The sequence below is a fragment of the Nyctereutes procyonoides genome, unplaced genomic scaffold, assembly GCF_905146905.1.
Source record: "Nyctereutes procyonoides isolate TBG_1078 unplaced genomic scaffold, NYPRO_anot_genome, whole genome shotgun sequence".
Taxonomy (NCBI): domain Eukaryota; kingdom Metazoa; phylum Chordata; class Mammalia; order Carnivora; family Canidae; genus Nyctereutes; species Nyctereutes procyonoides.
Window position 1 is genome coordinate 47,108,239 of NW_026575125.1, and position 17,024 is coordinate 47,125,262.

The window sequence follows — 17,024 nt, forward strand, 5'->3', positions numbered from 1 at the left end:
CCCTATCAAAATACCATGGAGTTTCTTCAGAGAGTTGGAACAAATTATTTTAAATTTGTGTGGAATCAGAAAAGACCCCAAATAGCCGGGGGAATAAAAAGGAAAACCATATCTGGGGGCATCACAATGCCAGATTTCAGGTTGTACTACAACGCTGTGGTCATCAAGACAGTGTAATACGGCACAAAAACAGACGCGTAGATCAATGGAACAGAATAGACAACCCAGAAGTGGACCCTGAACTTTACGGTCAACTAATATTCGAAAAGGAGGAAAGACTATCCACTGGAAGAAAGATAGTCTCTTCAATAAATGTTGCTGGGAAAATTGGACATCCACATGCAGAAGAATGAAACTAGACCACTCTCTTGCACCATACACAAAGATAAACTCAAAATGGATGAAAGATCTCAATGTGAGACAAGATTCCATCAAAATCCTAGAGGAGAACACAGGCAACACCCTCTTTCAACTCGGCCACTGTAACTTCTTGCAAGATACATCCACGAAAGCAAAAGAAACAAAAGCAAAAATGAACTATTGGGACTTCATCAAGATAAGAAGCTTTTGCACAGCAAAGGATACAGTCAACAAAATTAAAAGACAACCTACAGAATGGGAGAAGATATTTGTAAATAACATATCAGATAAAGGGCTAGTTTCCTAGATCTATAAAGAACTTCTTAAACTCAATACCAAAGGAACAAACAATCCAATCATGAAATTGGCGAAAGACATGAAGAGAAATCTCTCAGACGAAGACATAGACATGGCCAACATGCACATGAGAAAATGCTCTGCATCACTTGCCATCAGGGAAATACAAATCAAAACCACAGTGAGATACCACCTCACACCCGTGAGAATGGGGAAAATTAACAAGGCAGGAAACAACAAATGTTGGAGAGGATGTGGAGAAAGGGAACCCTCTTGCACTGTTGGTGGGAATGTGAACTGGTGCAGCTACTCTGGAAAACTGTGTGGACCTTCCTCAAAGAGTTAAAAATAAACCTGCCCTACGACCCAGCATTGCATTTTTGGGGATTTACCCCGAAGATACAGATGCAATGAAATGTTGGGACACCTGCATCCCGATGTTCCTAGCAGCAATGTCCACAAATAGCCAAACTTTGTAAGGAGCCTCGGTGTCCATGGAAAGATGAATGGATAAAGAAGATGTGGTTTATGTATACAATGGAATATTACTTAGCCATTAAAATGACAAATACCCACCATTTGCTTCGACGTGGATGGAACTGGAGGGTATTATGCTGAGTGAAATAAGTCAGTTGGAGAAGGACAACCATTATATGTTCTCATTCATTTGGGGAATATAAATAATATTGAAAGGGAATAGAAGGGAATGGAGAAATAATGTGTGGGAAATATCAGAAAAGGAGACAGAACATAAAGACCCCTAACTCTGGGAAATGAACTAAGGGTGGTGGAAGGGGAGGAGGGCGGTGCGTGGGTGTGAATGGGTGACAGGCCCTGAGGGGGGCACTTGACTGGATGAGCACTGGATATTATTCTGTATGTTGGCAAATTGAACACCAAGAAGAAATAAATTTATTATAAAAAAAAGAATGAGTTTAAACTTAAGCAACCATTAAGTTAATGTCAGCTAATATATTCAGAAGATGTGATATACAAACATAATGGTAACCAGAAATCCAAAACACTAATAGATTTGAAATAACCAGGTATATCATTAAACAAAACCAACAAATGATGAAAGAGCAATTAAATAATGATCAGAGAATTCCGAAAAACAACAAAATACCACAATGGCAATTAATAATTATCTATCAATAATTTCATTGAGTATAAATGGACTAAACAATCCCATTTAAACACTTATGGTGATAAAATGGATAAAAAACAAAGACCCATCTATTTGCTGCCTACAAGAGAGTCCTTTTAGACCTAAAGAATCCTGCAGATTTAAAGTGAGGGGATGGGCATCCATTTATCTTGGTAATGGAGTCAAAAGGAAGCCAGAGTAGTCATACCTATAACAAACTTGATTTAAACCAAAGACTGTAATGTGAGATGAAGAAGGGCAGTATATCGTAATAAAGGGGTCTATCCAGCAGGAAGATCTAACAATAGTATATGTTTATGCCACTAACTTGGGAGCACCCAAATATAGAAATCAATTAACCACCATATAAAGGAAATAATTAATAACATAAAAATAGTAGAGGATTGTAACACCTCACAGCAATAAACAGATAATTGTAGCAGGTAATCAACAAGGACACAATGGCTTGGGATGACACAGTGGACCAGGTAGACTTAACAGATACATTCAGAACATTTCATCTTTTTTTAAAGATGTATTTATTTATTCATGAGAGACACAGACTGAGACAGAGGCAGAGACACACGCAGAGGGAGCAGCAGGCTCCTTGCAGGGAGCCTGATGTGGGACTCGATCCCACATCCTGGTATCAGACCTGAACTGAAGGCAGGTGCCCAGCCCCTGAGCCACCCAGGCGTCCCAGAACATTTCATCTTAAAGCAGCAGAATACACATATTCTTTTTTGGGATATTCTCCAGGATAGATCACATATGAGGTCACACATCAGGACTCAACAAGTATAAATAGATGGAGATCATACCATGCATATTTTCTCACCACAATGCTATGAAACTTAAAGTCAATCAGAAGAAAAAAATTGAAAAGACCACAAATAACATGGATGTTAAACAACATGCTAACAAACAGTGAAAGAAATCAACCACAGAATCAAAATAGAAATAAAAAATACATGGAAAGAAATACAAATGACCACATTGGACAATGGTCCAAAAACTTTTGGATGCATAAGTAGTCTTAAGGGGGATGTATGTGTAGCAATGAACCTTATCTTAAGCAAGAAAAATCTCAAATAAACACCCTAAATTTACACATGTAGGAGCTCATAAAAGAACAACACATGGAGCCTAAAGCTAGAAGAAGGAAGGAAATTATAAAGATGAAAGCAGACATAAGTGATATAGAAACTTTAAAAAACAATGGAACAGATCAAAGAAACCAGAGGATGGTTCTTTTTAAAGCTCAATAAAATTGATAAACCTCTAGCGAGAATTATCAAAGGAAAGAGAAAGTACCCAAAGAAATAAAATTGCAAATTAGAGAGGAGAAATAGCAACTAACTCCATAGAAATACAAACAATTATAAGAGAATATTATGAAAAACTATATGCCAACAAATTGGGAAACTGGAAGAAATGGATAAATTCCTAGAAACATATAAAGTGTTGAATCTAGGTTAAGATGATGGAGTAGTAGGAGGGCTTTATGCATACCTTATCTGTCAAACACAGCTAGATAAATATCAAATCATTCTTCACATCCAGGAAATCAATCTGAGGACTGAGAGAACACACATAGACAGTGAAAGATTCCTGAAAGCAGAACGAAAAAAAAAAAAAGTCCTTCACCTGCAAGGGAAGACAGATCAAGTTCATAGCAGAGCTGTCCAAGAAACATGGCAGGCCAGAAGAGAGTGGCAGGGTATATTCAACATGTTGAATGGGAAAAATATGCAGTGAAGAATACTTTGTACAGCAAGGCTTTCATTCATCATCGAAGGAGAATTAGAGAGTTTCTCAGATAAACTGAAGGAGTTCATGACCACTAAATCAGCCCTGCAAGGACTATTAAAGGAGATTCTTTGGGGGAAAAAGACCAAAAGCAACAAAGATTGCAAAGGAACATAGAAAATCTCCAGAAACACCAACTTCACAGTAACACAATGGCACTAAATTCATATCTTCCAGTAATCACTCTGAATGTAAGTGGACTAAATACTCCAATCAAAAGACTTAGGGTATCAGAATGGATTAAAACAAAAACCACTAAGAACCATTGATGTGCTGCCTACAATAGACTCATTTCAGTCCTAAATGCACCTCCAGATTGAAGGTGAGGAGATGGGGAAAAATTTATCATGCAAATGGACCTGAAGAGAGCCAAGATAGCAGAACTTACAGTGGACAAAATAGATGTTAAAACAAAGATTTTAAGAACAGACAAGGAAGGATGCTATATAGTAATAAGGGGGGCAATCCAAAAGGAATATAAAACAATTGAAAAGATTTATGCAGCAAACATGAGAAAGCAAAATACATAAGATGGTTAATAACAAACATAAAGGAACTAATTGATAGTAATAACAGTGATAGTAGGGACTTTAACACTTGATTTACGTAAACAGATCATCTCAATAGAAAATTAACAAGGAATCAGTTGTGTTGAATGGCACACTGAACCAGATTGACTTAAATGCATTCAGAACAAACTATTCTAAAACAGCAGAATACACATGCTTTTCAGGTGCACATGGAACATTCTTCTGACTAGATCACATAGTAGACCACAAAGCAAGTTTCAACAAATTCAAAAAGATTGAAGTCATACCATAAATCTTTTCAGACAATGCTATGAAACTAGGAATTAACCATGAGAAAAACACTGGAAATAATACAAATACATTGAGGTTAAATAACATGCTACTAAGCAATGAATGGGAAAATCATGAAATCAAAGATGAAATTAAAAATTACATGGGTAATTACATGGGTGGCTCAGTGGTTGAGCATCCACATTTGGCTCAGGTCATGATCCTGTGGTCCTGAGGTCTGGGAATTGAACCCTGAATCAGGCTCCCTGTGGGGAGCCTGCTTCTCCCTCTGCCTGTCTCTACCCTCTCTGTCTCTCATGATTAAATAAGTAAATAAAATCTTAAATAAATAAAAATTTAATGGAGAGGATTGAAAATGAAAATACAATGATTCAATGTCTTTGGGGGGGGGCAGAAAAAGCAGTTCTAAGGGTGTAGATTTACAGCAAATACAAGCCAACCTCATGAAGCAGGAAAAATATCAAATAAACAGCTTAACTCTACACCTAAAGGAGCCACAAAAAGAACAACAAACAAAACACCAAACTAGGAGAAGAATAAAAATAATAAAGATTAGAGTGCAAATAAATGATATAGAAAGCAAAATAATAATAATAATAATAATAATAATAATGGTCAGTGAAATCAGGAGCTGGTTTTTTTAAAAGATCAACAAAATTGATAAGCCTTTATCCAGACTCATGGGAAAAAAAATGAGAGAGGGTTCAAATAAAATCATCAATGAAAGAGGAGAAAAACAACTGACATCACAAAAATACAAAAGATTGTAAGAGAATATGAAAATTATATGCAAACAAATTGGACAGCCTGGAAGAAATGCATAAATTCCTAGAAACATATAACCAACCAAAACTGAATCAGGAACAATTACCAGTAAACAAATTAAATCAGTAATCAAAAAACTCCCAGCAACAAAAGTCCAGGACTAGATGGCTTCACAGGGAATTCAAACAAACATTTAAGGAAGAGTTGATACCTATTCTTATAAAACTTTCCCAAACATCAGAAGTGGAACAAAAACTTCCAAATTCATTCTATGAGGACAGCATTACCCTGATAACAAAACCAGATGAAGACACCACAAAAGAAGAACTACTGATCGAGGTCCCTGAAAAACATAAATGCAAAGCTTTTCAATAAATTCTCAATAAAATACTAGCAAGCCAAATTCAACAATTCATTAGAAAAAAAAATCATTTGAGATGATCAAGTGGGATTTATTTCTGGGAGAGTAGTTCGGTATTTGGAAATTAATGTTATACATCCTATCAGTAAGAGCAAGGATAAAAATGATACAATCATTTCAAGAGACGTAGAAAAATTTGAGAAAGTACAACATCCATTCAACAAAGTAGGTTTAGAGGGAACATACCTCAGCATAAAAAAACACAGAGCTAACATCACACTCAATGGGGAGAAACTGAGAGCTTTTCCTTTAAGGTCAGGAAGGATGTCAAGGATGTCCACACTCACCAATATTACTCAACATAGTACTGTTAAACTTACCCACAGCAATCAGAAAACAAAAAAACAAAAGGCATTCAAATCAGTAAGGAAATAGCACTTCCATTATTTGCAGATGATATGATACCCTATATAAAACAACCCAAAGACTCCACCACAAAATTACTAGAACTGATAAATGAATTCAGTAAAATCTGCAGGATGCAAAATCATTGTGCAGAAATGTGTTTCATTTCTATACACTAATAATAAAACAGCAGATAAAGTAAGAAAACAATCTCATTTACAATTGCATTAAAAATAATAAAATACCTAAGAATATAATTAACCAAAAAGGTGAAAGATCTGTCTCTGAAAACTATAAAATTCTAATGAAAGAAATTGAACATGACACAAAATGGAAAGACATTCTGTATTTATGGATTGGAAGAACAAATATTGTTAAAATGTCTATACTATCCAAAGCTATTTACACATTTAATGAACTCCCTATCAAACTACCAGCAGCGTTTTTCACAGAAGTAGAACAGACAATCCTAAAATTTGTATGGAACCAGAAAAGAACTGGAATAGTGAAAGCAGTCTTGAAAAAGAAAAAAACTATAGAGGTATCACAATTCCAGATTCCAAGTTACATTACAAAGTAGGAAAATATGGTAGTGGCATAAAAATTGAGACAGATCCAGGGAACAGAATAGAAAGCCGAGAAATAAACCCACGATTATATGGTTGATTAAAATTCAATAATGGAGGGCAGCCCTGGTGGCGCAGCAGTTTAGCACCGCCTGCAGCCAGGTGTGATCCTGGAGATCCCGGATCGAGTCCCACATCAGGCTTCCTGTATGGAGCCTGCTTCTCCCTCTGCCTGTGTCTCTGCCCCTCTTTCCCTCTGTCTCTATGAATAAATAAAATCTTTAAAAAAATTCAATAATGGAGGCAAGAATATGCAATGGAAAGAAGATAGTCTCCTTAACAAATGGTGTTGGGAATACTAGATAGCTACATGCAGAATAAACTGAGCCATCCTCTTATGCCATAACCCAAAATAAACTCAAAAATGGATTGAGGGCCTAATAGGAGACCTGAAACCTTAACAATCCTACAAGAGGACGCAGTAGTTTCTCTGACATTCGCCACAGCAGCACCCTTTTGTATGTGTCTCCTGAGGCAATGGGAAAAAAGGAAATAAGCTCTTGGGACTACATCGAAATTAAAATAATAAAAAATAAAGTGACAAAAAATAAGAAATAAAAGGCATCAAATCTGGTAAGAAATCAAACTCTCCTTATTTGCAGATTTGATACTATATAATGAAAACCCTAAAGACTTCACCAAAAAAAAGTATTAAAACCTACAAATAAGTTCAGTGAATTTGCAAAATATAAAGTTAATATACAGAAAATTATTGTATTTTCAAAGATTTATTTATTTATTAGAGAGAGGGGCAGATCCGAGAGGGGGAGAGGGTCCTCAATCAGACTCCCTACAGAGGGTGGAGCCCTACATGGGGCCCAGTCAATCCCATGATTCTGAGACCATGATCTGAGCTGAAATCAAGAGTCAGATGTTTAACTGAGCCACCCAGGTGCCTCTATTGTGGTTTTAGACACTAATAATGAACTCACAGACAAATTAAGAAAATAATTCCATTTACAGTTGTTTTTTTTAAAGATTTTATTTATTTATTCATGAGAGACAGAGAGAGAGACCGGCAGAGACACAGGCAGAGGGGGAAGCAGGCTCCATGCAGGGAGCCCAATGTGGGACTCAATCCCGGGTCTCCAGGATCATGCCCTGGGCCGAAGGCAGCGCTAAACCACTGAGCCACCCAGGCTGCCCTCCATTTACAGTTGTAACAAAAAGAAGAATACTCCTAGGAATAAATTTAACCATGAAAATAAAAAACCTATACTTTTAAAAACTGTAAGATAACTGATGAAAAAATTTGAAGACAACACAAACCCAATGTTCATGGGTTGGAAGAATTAAAATTGTTAAAATGTTTATACTATTTAAAGTAGTTTATGGGACACCTGGGTTGCTCAGCGGTTGGGAGCCTGCCTTCGCTTAGGTTGTGATCCTGGGATCCAGGATTGAGTCCCGCATTGGGCTCCCTATGGGGAGCCTGCTTTTCCCTCTGCCTGTGTCTCTGCCTCTCTCTCTCTCTCTCTCTCTCTCTCTCTCATGAATAAATAAATCTTTAAAAAAAAGTAGTTTAGAATTTCAATAAAATATAACATTATCATTTTTCACAGATCAAGAACAAATAATGCTAAAATTTGCGTGGAACCACAAAAGACCTTGAGTAGCCAAAACAAAATTGAAGATAAAAAATGCTGGTAGTGGGGATCCCTATGCTGGTAGTGGGGATCCCTGGGTGGCTCAGTGGTTTAGCGCCTGCCTTTGGCCCAGGGCATGATCCTGGAGTCCCGGAATTGAGTCCCACGTCGGGCTCCTGGCATGGAACCTGCTTCTCTCTCTCCTCCTGTGTCTCTGTGTGTGTGTCTCTCTCTCTATGTCTATCATAAATAAATAAATAAATAAATAAATAAATAAATAAATAACTCTTAAAATAAAAGAAAAATGCAGGTAGTATCACAACCCCAGATTTCAAGATACAGTAAAACACTATTGTAATCAAAATAGTATAGTACTGGCATAAGAAGAGACATAGATCAATTGAAAAGCATAGGGAGTGGCGCCTAGGTGGCTCAGTTGGTTAAGTATCTGCCTTTGGCTCAGGTCATGATTTCAGGATCCTGAGATACAGCCCTGTGTTGGGCTCCCTGCTCAGTGAGGAGTCTGCTTCTCCCTCTCCCTCTGCCCCTCCCTCCTGTTTGTGTGTGTGTGTGTGCTCTCTCTCAAATAAATAAATAAAATCCTTTAAAAAAAAGAATAGGGGATCCAGAAATAAGATCACTCATATATATTAATTTAATCTATGTCATAGTGTTATAAATATACAGTGGGGAAATAACAGTCTCTACAACAAATGCTATTGGGAAACCTGGACAGCTATATGCCTGGTAATTAAACTGGGTCACTTTATTATGCCATATACAAAAATAAACAAAATGGATTAAAGACCAATATGTGAGAGCTGAAACCATAAATATCTTCAAAGAAAACAGAGGCAGTAATCTGTTTGACATCAGCCTTAGCAAAATATTTATTGATGTGTCTCCTCTGGCAAGGGAAACAAAAGCAAATATAAATTATTGGTACTACATCAAAATAAGAAACTTTTGCATAGCAAAGAAACTTTGAACAAAGTTTCATGAACAAAACAGAGAACCTACTGAATGGCAGAAGATATTTGCAAGTGATAATATTTGATAAGAGATTAATATCCAATATATATAATGAACTTCTATAACTTGACACTAAAAAACAACCAGATTTTTAGAAAATGGTAAAGGATTTGAGTAGACATTTCTCTAAAGAAGACATACAGATTGCCAACAGTCATGAAAAGTTGCTCAGCATCACAAATCATCAGGGAATTGCATATCAAAGCCAAGATGAGAGATCAATTCACAACTGTCAGAAAAACTAGAATCAAAAAGAAATAATTAGTGTTTGTAAGGACATGGAGAAAGGGGAATCCTCCTGCATTGTTGTTTGAATGTAAATTAAACTAACCACTATGGAAAACAGTATCAAAGATTCTTTAAAGAATGGGTGTTATACTATATGTTGGCAAATCAAACCTCAATAAAATATATATATAATATATATAATATATATATAAAATAATTAAAAATAGAAATACCATATGATACAGTAATTTCAGTATTGGTTGTTGGTTCAAATAAAACAATAATACTAATTTGAAAAGATATATGCATTTCTATGTTTATCACAATGTCATGTTTGATGGCCAAGTTATGTTAGCTGCCTGTGCTACATAACCAAGAGATGAATGTATAGAGGGATATATATATATATTGTGGTTAGCATTATGTCATGTATAAAATCATTGAATAACAATGTTTTGCACCTGAAGTTAATATGATGTATGTAAGCTATATTTTCATAAAGGAAAATAAACAAAACTTTTTAAAAAGTGAAAATTTGGAAAAGAAGAGAAAATGGGTGTGTATGCACAGAAAAAGGCCACCTGAAGACATAGGAAATTACCCATTCAGCCATCTGCAAGCTAAGGATTAAGGCCTCAGAAGAACTCAGACATGCCAGCACCTGAATTTTACACTTCTAACCTCCATAACTGTGAGAAACAAATTTCTGTTGTCTTTTTTTTTTTTAAAAAAAAGTGTCAAAATATGTCACAAAAACCCTCATAGTGAGAAGGAAACCAACAATACATTAATCGGTTGAACGAAGGAAAACAACAGATAAACAGAAAAGGGAAAATATAGATTTTATATTTCTAAAATTTACTATTTAAAAAATAAAAGTATCTAGAATGCCTTTAGACAAGAGCAAGTGCTAGGGAAGTAAAAATGATTTAATAGAAAATTTGAGTACCTCTTATTAAATTGACTTATTTTATTTTGTATATTTTTTTATCGGAGTTCAATTTGCCAACATATAACACCCAGTGCTCATCCCGTCAAGTGCTCCTCTCAGTGCCTGTCACCCACTGACTGTTATTTTGAATGTATATGATAGCAATATTGATAGGAATGGTGTTCCCACACATGGGTAGTATAAGAATATAATGAAATTTAGGATGTAATTTGCTAAAAATTCTTGACATTAACCTTAGGCGTTCATGCGAGATCCATTGAATTCACATTTCATTCATTTTTATTTTTCCAAACTTTTTCATTATTTGGAATAAAAATTACATATTGAGAATTTACAGTGTGACATTTGTATACATTTGAAATAAACACTACAAACATACAGATTAACAAAATCGTTCCTTCACAGTTACATATATTCTTTGTTATTTTAGTGAGAGCAATTATATGAACTTTTAGTAAGATACTAAAATAGTACGTAAATTGACATGTAATTAATTATTGCAGTATTAGTAACTAGAATCACAGTATGCTATATTAGATCTCGAGGATTTATACAACATATTTAAAAAATTGGGAGCCAGTGAAGAAAACCTTGTCATTTCCCAAATTGCAAACATCTAATAATCAATATTCTATGCTCATCCTGTAAGTATGACTTGCTGAGATTACACATATAAATGAATTTTGCAGTATTTCTCTTTCAGTATGCAATATATTTCAATAGAAATTTTATGCTCTACATTCCTTTTATTCAGGGTGATATATTATCTTTCAGAATATTTTAAACATTGTCTTATATGAATATAACATAATTATTCTATTTGTCCACTCACGTGAAAATTTTTGCACAACTTGGCTACTATGAGAATACAACAAAAAATTGGGAATACACATATATATTTAAAATGCAGATTTCCGGGATCCCTGGGTGGCGCAGCCGTTAGGCGCCTGCCTTTGGCCCAGGGCGCAATCCTGGACCCAGGATCGAATCCCACGTCGGGCTCCCGGTGCATGGAGCCTGCTTCTCCCTCTGCCTGTGTCTCTGCCTCTCTCTCTCTCTCTGTGACTATCATAAATAAATAAATAAAATGCAGATTTCCTATGTATTCAGATTGCTTTATAACATGGTAGTTCTATTTTAATGTTATGACAAAAAGCAATGATAATTTATCAAATGTTTTTGAGACTTTCTATGGAAAGCAAGAGAAAGGATGGGATGAAGACAGAAACAAAGTTACAAAGACTAAGATTACTCTAAACCTAACACTCAATAGGGAAAAGACACAAATGTGTTTAAAACAACAGCCAAGGGACGCCTGCATGGCTCAGGAGTTGAGCATCTACCTTTATACTCAGAGTGTGGTCCCAGAGTCCTCGAATTGAGTCCCGAATCAAGTCTGACATGGGATCCCGTCGAGGACCATACATATCCCTCTCCCTATGTTTCTCCATCCTTCTCTGTGCATCTGATGAATTAATAAATAAAAACTTTCCAAAAAAAAAAGTTTCAAAACAACAAAATTAGTCATTACGAAACACAAAATTCAGAACACTGAAACGAATGAACTCTATGCAAAATAGAAAACTTAATAAAATTTAAAATTTTCCAAACCACATTGAAAACGTCCATAGAAACAGAAGTATTCAAATCCCAGAAAAATACAATTTTTATAACAATTTTGCCACAAAAAGATATATACTAAAAAAAAAGATATATATTTCCCATGAGATACAATAACGAACCAAATGAAGTACATTCTCAGCAAGCTCTGATGAAGAAACAATCATTCTCTGTGACATATGTAAGACATTATGAACAGGAGTGTATTTTAGAGTCTGGGAGAAAAAGCAGGGAGAAAGAAGGGCGGGGATCCGGACCAACAAACAAGCGACAGAATCCCCACTCTGCAGCATCTGGGGTCATCTTTGGTTCCTCACATCTGTCTGGATGCAGCCCTCCTCCTCCACACCTTTCCCTGTAGTCACCTGTGCTTACTATCATGAACTCGGGCGCATACCTCCACACCTCCACCCACACCCACACCCACACCCACTCTCGCTCTAGCTCTCCCTCTAGCTCTCGCTCTAGCTGTAGCTCTCGCTCTCTTCCCCCCCCCCCCGCCCCTACACTCACAGGCCCGTGCAAACAGGCACACGGGCAGGCGGACGGGCATACGTGCATACACAGCTTTATTCAGGTAGACCGGTCTGGGCAGGCCCCCTCACTGACGGCCCCGACACAGCCAGTCTCTGTGCAAAGGAGGCTCAGTGGGCCCGACAGACGCCCTTCCTTGTTGTTCCCCTTTCCTTCCTCCCTGCCCCTTTCTGTTTGGCCTCCCACTCCTGAGTTGGGCCCTAGAGCATGGCAAAACAGGCCTCTCTCTGGACAGGGCTCAACCCCTCGCCTAAGTGGCTGAGACTTTGCCTTGGCTGATGGCTCTTCCCCTAGGAAGCCACGGCTGGCTGGCTCCACAGGTCCAGCTGGGGCGCAGTGCCTTTTGAGGTCACATTCGTTCTTCTCCTGCACTAGGGTTCCTCCTTTGCTCTCTCTCCGCTTTTGACTCCTTACTTTCGCGTCTTTACTGGCATTCTTCCTCTGCGCGTGTCCCCACGTTAACCTTTACTGGTGCTATGGAAGTGAACGTGGCCCCCGTGGATTGGGGGAGCAAGGGGCATCGCCTTACGACCATCCCTTGACCGTCCCTTTATTGCCGTGGGAGAGAGTAAGTAACTCATCCCTCTCCTCACTCGGGTCCCCGACCTCCCGCTTTTTAAACCCACCCCAGTGTTTCCCCGGGGTGTCCTCCGACCCGACCCTCTCTTTGCCCTGGGTGCATGCCCCGGGCTCTTTGGCTCTTTTGGCCCTATGGCGCGTGCCCGCTCCATATTCAGGGTGTGGTTGGGCCTCTCCTTTGGCCCTCTCTGTGCCCTCCAGGGCGACCTCCGGGTCAGGACCCTTGATGGCACTCAGGAGGGCTCCTTTGGCAAGAGGCTGCCTGGTGGGCGGTGGGCCCTTTTCCTGGCGGGGCCGCCTGTAGCTTGTGTCTCCTTGTCATTCCTTGTGCCTGTTAGCCCCACAGTGAGGCGCGCCTGGACTGCATCTAGGACAGCATTGGCCGGAGGCACGGTGGATGGTGGTGACCTTCTGCTTCTCTCTTTTCCTTTCACTTTCTACACTAAGCCCAGTGGTGGGGTCGGGGGTGAGGGTGTGGGGCTTGGTGGGAGTGATGGGTGTGCTAGGGGCCCAGAGGGGTGGAGGGGGGCAGGGGCTGTGGGCGGGGCTCGGGTGTGTTTTGGAGGGTGGGTGGGCTGGGGGGGGGGGCCTGGTCCATGGATCCTCCTCCCAGCCCTGACCTTGGGTTATGGGCCAGGCACCGGTGTAAGCAGAAGGCCGCGGTGAGGTGCAACCGTTCCCCTTCGTGGACCCGTGGTGGAGGCCGCGCTCATCCTTGAAAAAGGCGATCCAGACGTTCCTTTGCAAGGAAACAGCATCGGGAACTCAGGACAGGGCAAGATATCTTGTGGCTTTGTTTTTCGTTCCTTGCAGTTCTTCTCCTTATGGGAGCTCTTAACGTCAGTACTTGAAGGAGTTGGAACCTCTTCAGGTTGTGCCTTCCTTCCCCTTGTTCTCAGTCCAGTGGTGTGACCCAGGCCGATGGAGATTTCAGGGTGTGCCTAAGGGGCTGCTGTGTCGTCCATTTCCACGTGCCGGGGCGGGTGGGCGAGCACCCGAGGCTCGCCGCCGCCGCCGCCGCCGCCGCCGCCGCCGCTGCCGCCCCCGCGGCCCCCTTCACGCAGCGGTACACCCGGCCACACGGGCACGCCGCCATGCGCACGCTGAGCATACTGACACACACTGGCACGGGGACGCGGACACGCACATTCCCGGGCGGGCTCTCCAAGCGGGACACGCAGCCAGGCCCTTGGGGGTGGCGTGGGTTGGTCACCTGTGGACGGGCCTGCTCAAGCAAGGCCTGTGAACCTGGAGCCTGGCCTGTTTACCCAGATAGATGGGGACTCCCACATTGGAGGAGAGTCGGTGGCCGTCCTCCGCAGAATGGTGGCCCTGTGTGGGGCCCCGCGACTCGGAGATGTTTGGTGGTGGCCTTGCCAAGGCCCCTGTGGGAGAGCACGGGCTGGGCTGCCTGCCATAGAGTCGGTGCTCGTGTGAGTGCTTGGTTCCCCATTCTGGGGAGCCCCCTGGATGCGGCCCTGTGGCTGCAGGTCGGGTGGGCCATTTCTGGCTGCTTTGTCGGGTCCTGGCAAGGCGGGTGGTGACCTCAGGCTGTAGCTACAGGCCTTGGGGGGAGGCCACGAAGGGACCCGCAAGCCAGCGCGGGAGGGGTGGGGTGGGGGACAGTGGGGGAGAAAGCTTGTTCAGGGGAGGTCCTATGGATGTAAACCATCCCCGCAGAGTCAGAGTCACAGAGGTGGGCTTAGGTGTCCCTTGCCACTTACCTCGCCGGAGAGCAGGGGGCAAGAAAAATGGGGTAGGATAAATGGAAGGGGAAAGGCCCGGCAGGGTGTCAGGCCTCCTGGTCCCCAGTCATTTAGCCCTGCTTAGTGATTTGGTATTCAGCTGGAGTCCCCTTGCCAGGTGTGTGTGTATATGAAACACATATGTATTTCTATATATGCATATACATATACATGTATATATTTATGTGTGTATTCTTATGCATACATATATTCTTCCCCTCTCTCGTTCTCCTTTCCCTGTAATGGGGTGTGTAAGTGTGTCGCTGTGGTGGTGGTGTTGCTGTCCTTTCTTGTCCCCTGAACTCCAGTGCCTTGTGAATTTTCGTGTTTTGCGTGTTGAGGGGCACTGGCTGTGGGGGCCTCGTTTTGGTTTTTACTTTGTCCTTTTGCTTTCTGAGTACCTCTGTGTGCTTCCGTGTGGGCCCGTGGGCCCGCGGGGGCGCGCGCGCGAGGGTGTGTGTGTGTGTGTGTGTGTGTGTGTGATAGAGAGAGAGAGAGAGAGGAGAGAGCGGGAGAGCGCGAGAGTGTTGTTGTTGTGGTAGCTGCTGTTGTTGTTTTGTTTTGTTGTTGTTGTTTTGTTTTAACCTTAGATGTGGCTGAGGACCAAGACCTGAGGTGGTTGGGATGAAGGGGGAGGGGGCAGGGTCCGGATTCAGTTGGCATACGTGGAGCCATACTGCCATCAAGCGGAAATTGTTTCTGTCCAAGGCAGCCGCCTGGGCTCCAGTGGTGAGGAAAGCCCAGGAGTTGAGGAGGAGCTGGCTTGGGGCGGGTGAGGGGTGAGGGCAGAACGGGGCAGAGAGGGAAGGGGAAGCGGTGGGCCCTGTGTCCAGGGACACCTGGACACCTGGCTCCTGGCCTTCCCTTCACCTGTGTGCTGGATCCCAGATTGGACCCTGGCTCCGGAGCTGAGGAAGTCACTCAGAAGCCCCAGGGGCAGCCTGAGATGGCTGAGCCCGGAAGTTGCCTGGGACTGCCAAGCGCCATTGGCCGGGCCCGGAACCTCTAAACTGCCTCGGCTCCCGGTGAGGAAAGGGAAAGGGGCCTCCTGATCCCCTCGTGGCCCCAGGCAGGGCACTCCCCACAAAGGACACCAGAGGAAAATACCCGCCCTGGTCCCCTTGGGCAGTGGAGAGTTGCTTCCCCTGGGCCCACCCCAAAATGGCTGACAGGGAAGCTCCGCCCCCCCCTCCCCCAGGCTGTTTGGCCTTGGGGCTGCCTGCTGTATCCCCAGGGTCCCCAGAACCCTGCTTCCCGACTGGGTCCCACTGGCAGGCACAATTCCTTCGCGGCTTCTGAGGCCTGATGGGCCTGAGACCCCGGCTTGGGCAGGGCCCAGACAATCCAGGGCATCCCTGCTGACGTTCCCTCCCACCGCCCCCACGGGGGGGGGGGGGGGGGGCGGGGGGCCTGGAGGAAGACTGGTTGCTGCTGCCTGGGCTTTTCAGAGACAGTTTCCGCTGGATGGCACTGTGGCTCCAGAGATGGCAAGTCACCCCTTTCCCTGCCCCCACTGAGCCTTCCTCTTCCCCCTTTGGCTGCCAGACACTGGGTGGAGAACCACCACCAGCACCACCACCAGCACCAGCAGCACCACCACCACCACCACCACCAGCACAGCACCACCACCACCCCTGCCCTTCTCCAGCCTCCTCTAGCCTCTGCCTTCTCTCCTGCTCTCCGGCTCTCCGTCCCCCTCCTCATCCAAGCCACAGAGCACCCATCTCAACTCTGGCTGGGCTCCTGGCCAACTTGACCACTTTGGGGCAAACCTGCAAGTGTAACTAGGCCTTTTTTTTTTGTTTGTTTGTTTTGTTTTTTCTTTTTCTTTTCCTTCAAGTTTTTCCTTTGACTCCAGTTAGTTTAACGTGCGGCTCGTTGCATTCCTCTCGGGTGTCTAATATACTGATTCAGTAGTTCCCTAGGTCACCTGGTGCTCATCTGGACTCTGTGCACTGGCTAATCCCCAGTGACCTGTTTCACCACCCCCACCTTCTCCCATTGGGTAACCATCAGTTCTCTGTAATTCAGAGTCCGCCTCTGGATCTCTTCCCCCACCCCCCCCACCCCTCCACCCCCGCACCTTTGTGTTTTCTTCTTAAATTCCCCACATGAGTGAAATCGTAAGGTATTTGTGTTTGTCCGCCTGACTCAGTT

General features: G+C 42.4%; 1 protein-coding gene across 49 annotated transcripts in view; it reads left to right on the forward strand.

Annotated features, from left to right (window-relative positions):
• The window catches only part of LOC129517460 (negative regulator of P-body association), a 112,308-nt gene that overhangs the window by 50,763 nt on the left and 44,521 nt on the right, over positions 1-17,024 (forward strand). For 44 of the 49 annotated variants that reach the window (XR_008666031.1, XR_008666032.1, XR_008666052.1 and 41 more), the window contains exons 1-4: positions 12,237-13,111; positions 13,461-13,522; positions 13,760-14,555; positions 15,756-15,892. The exons of 1 other annotated variant lie outside the window; for it this stretch is intronic. The gene's annotated coding sequence lies outside the window, so the exon portion shown is untranslated. Of the gene's footprint in view, positions 1-12,236; positions 13,526-13,759; positions 14,556-15,755; positions 15,893-17,024 lie in introns of those variants that run through there. 4 more of the 49 variants (XR_008666020.1, XR_008666026.1, XR_008666038.1 and 1 more) reach the window with 4 other exon arrangements.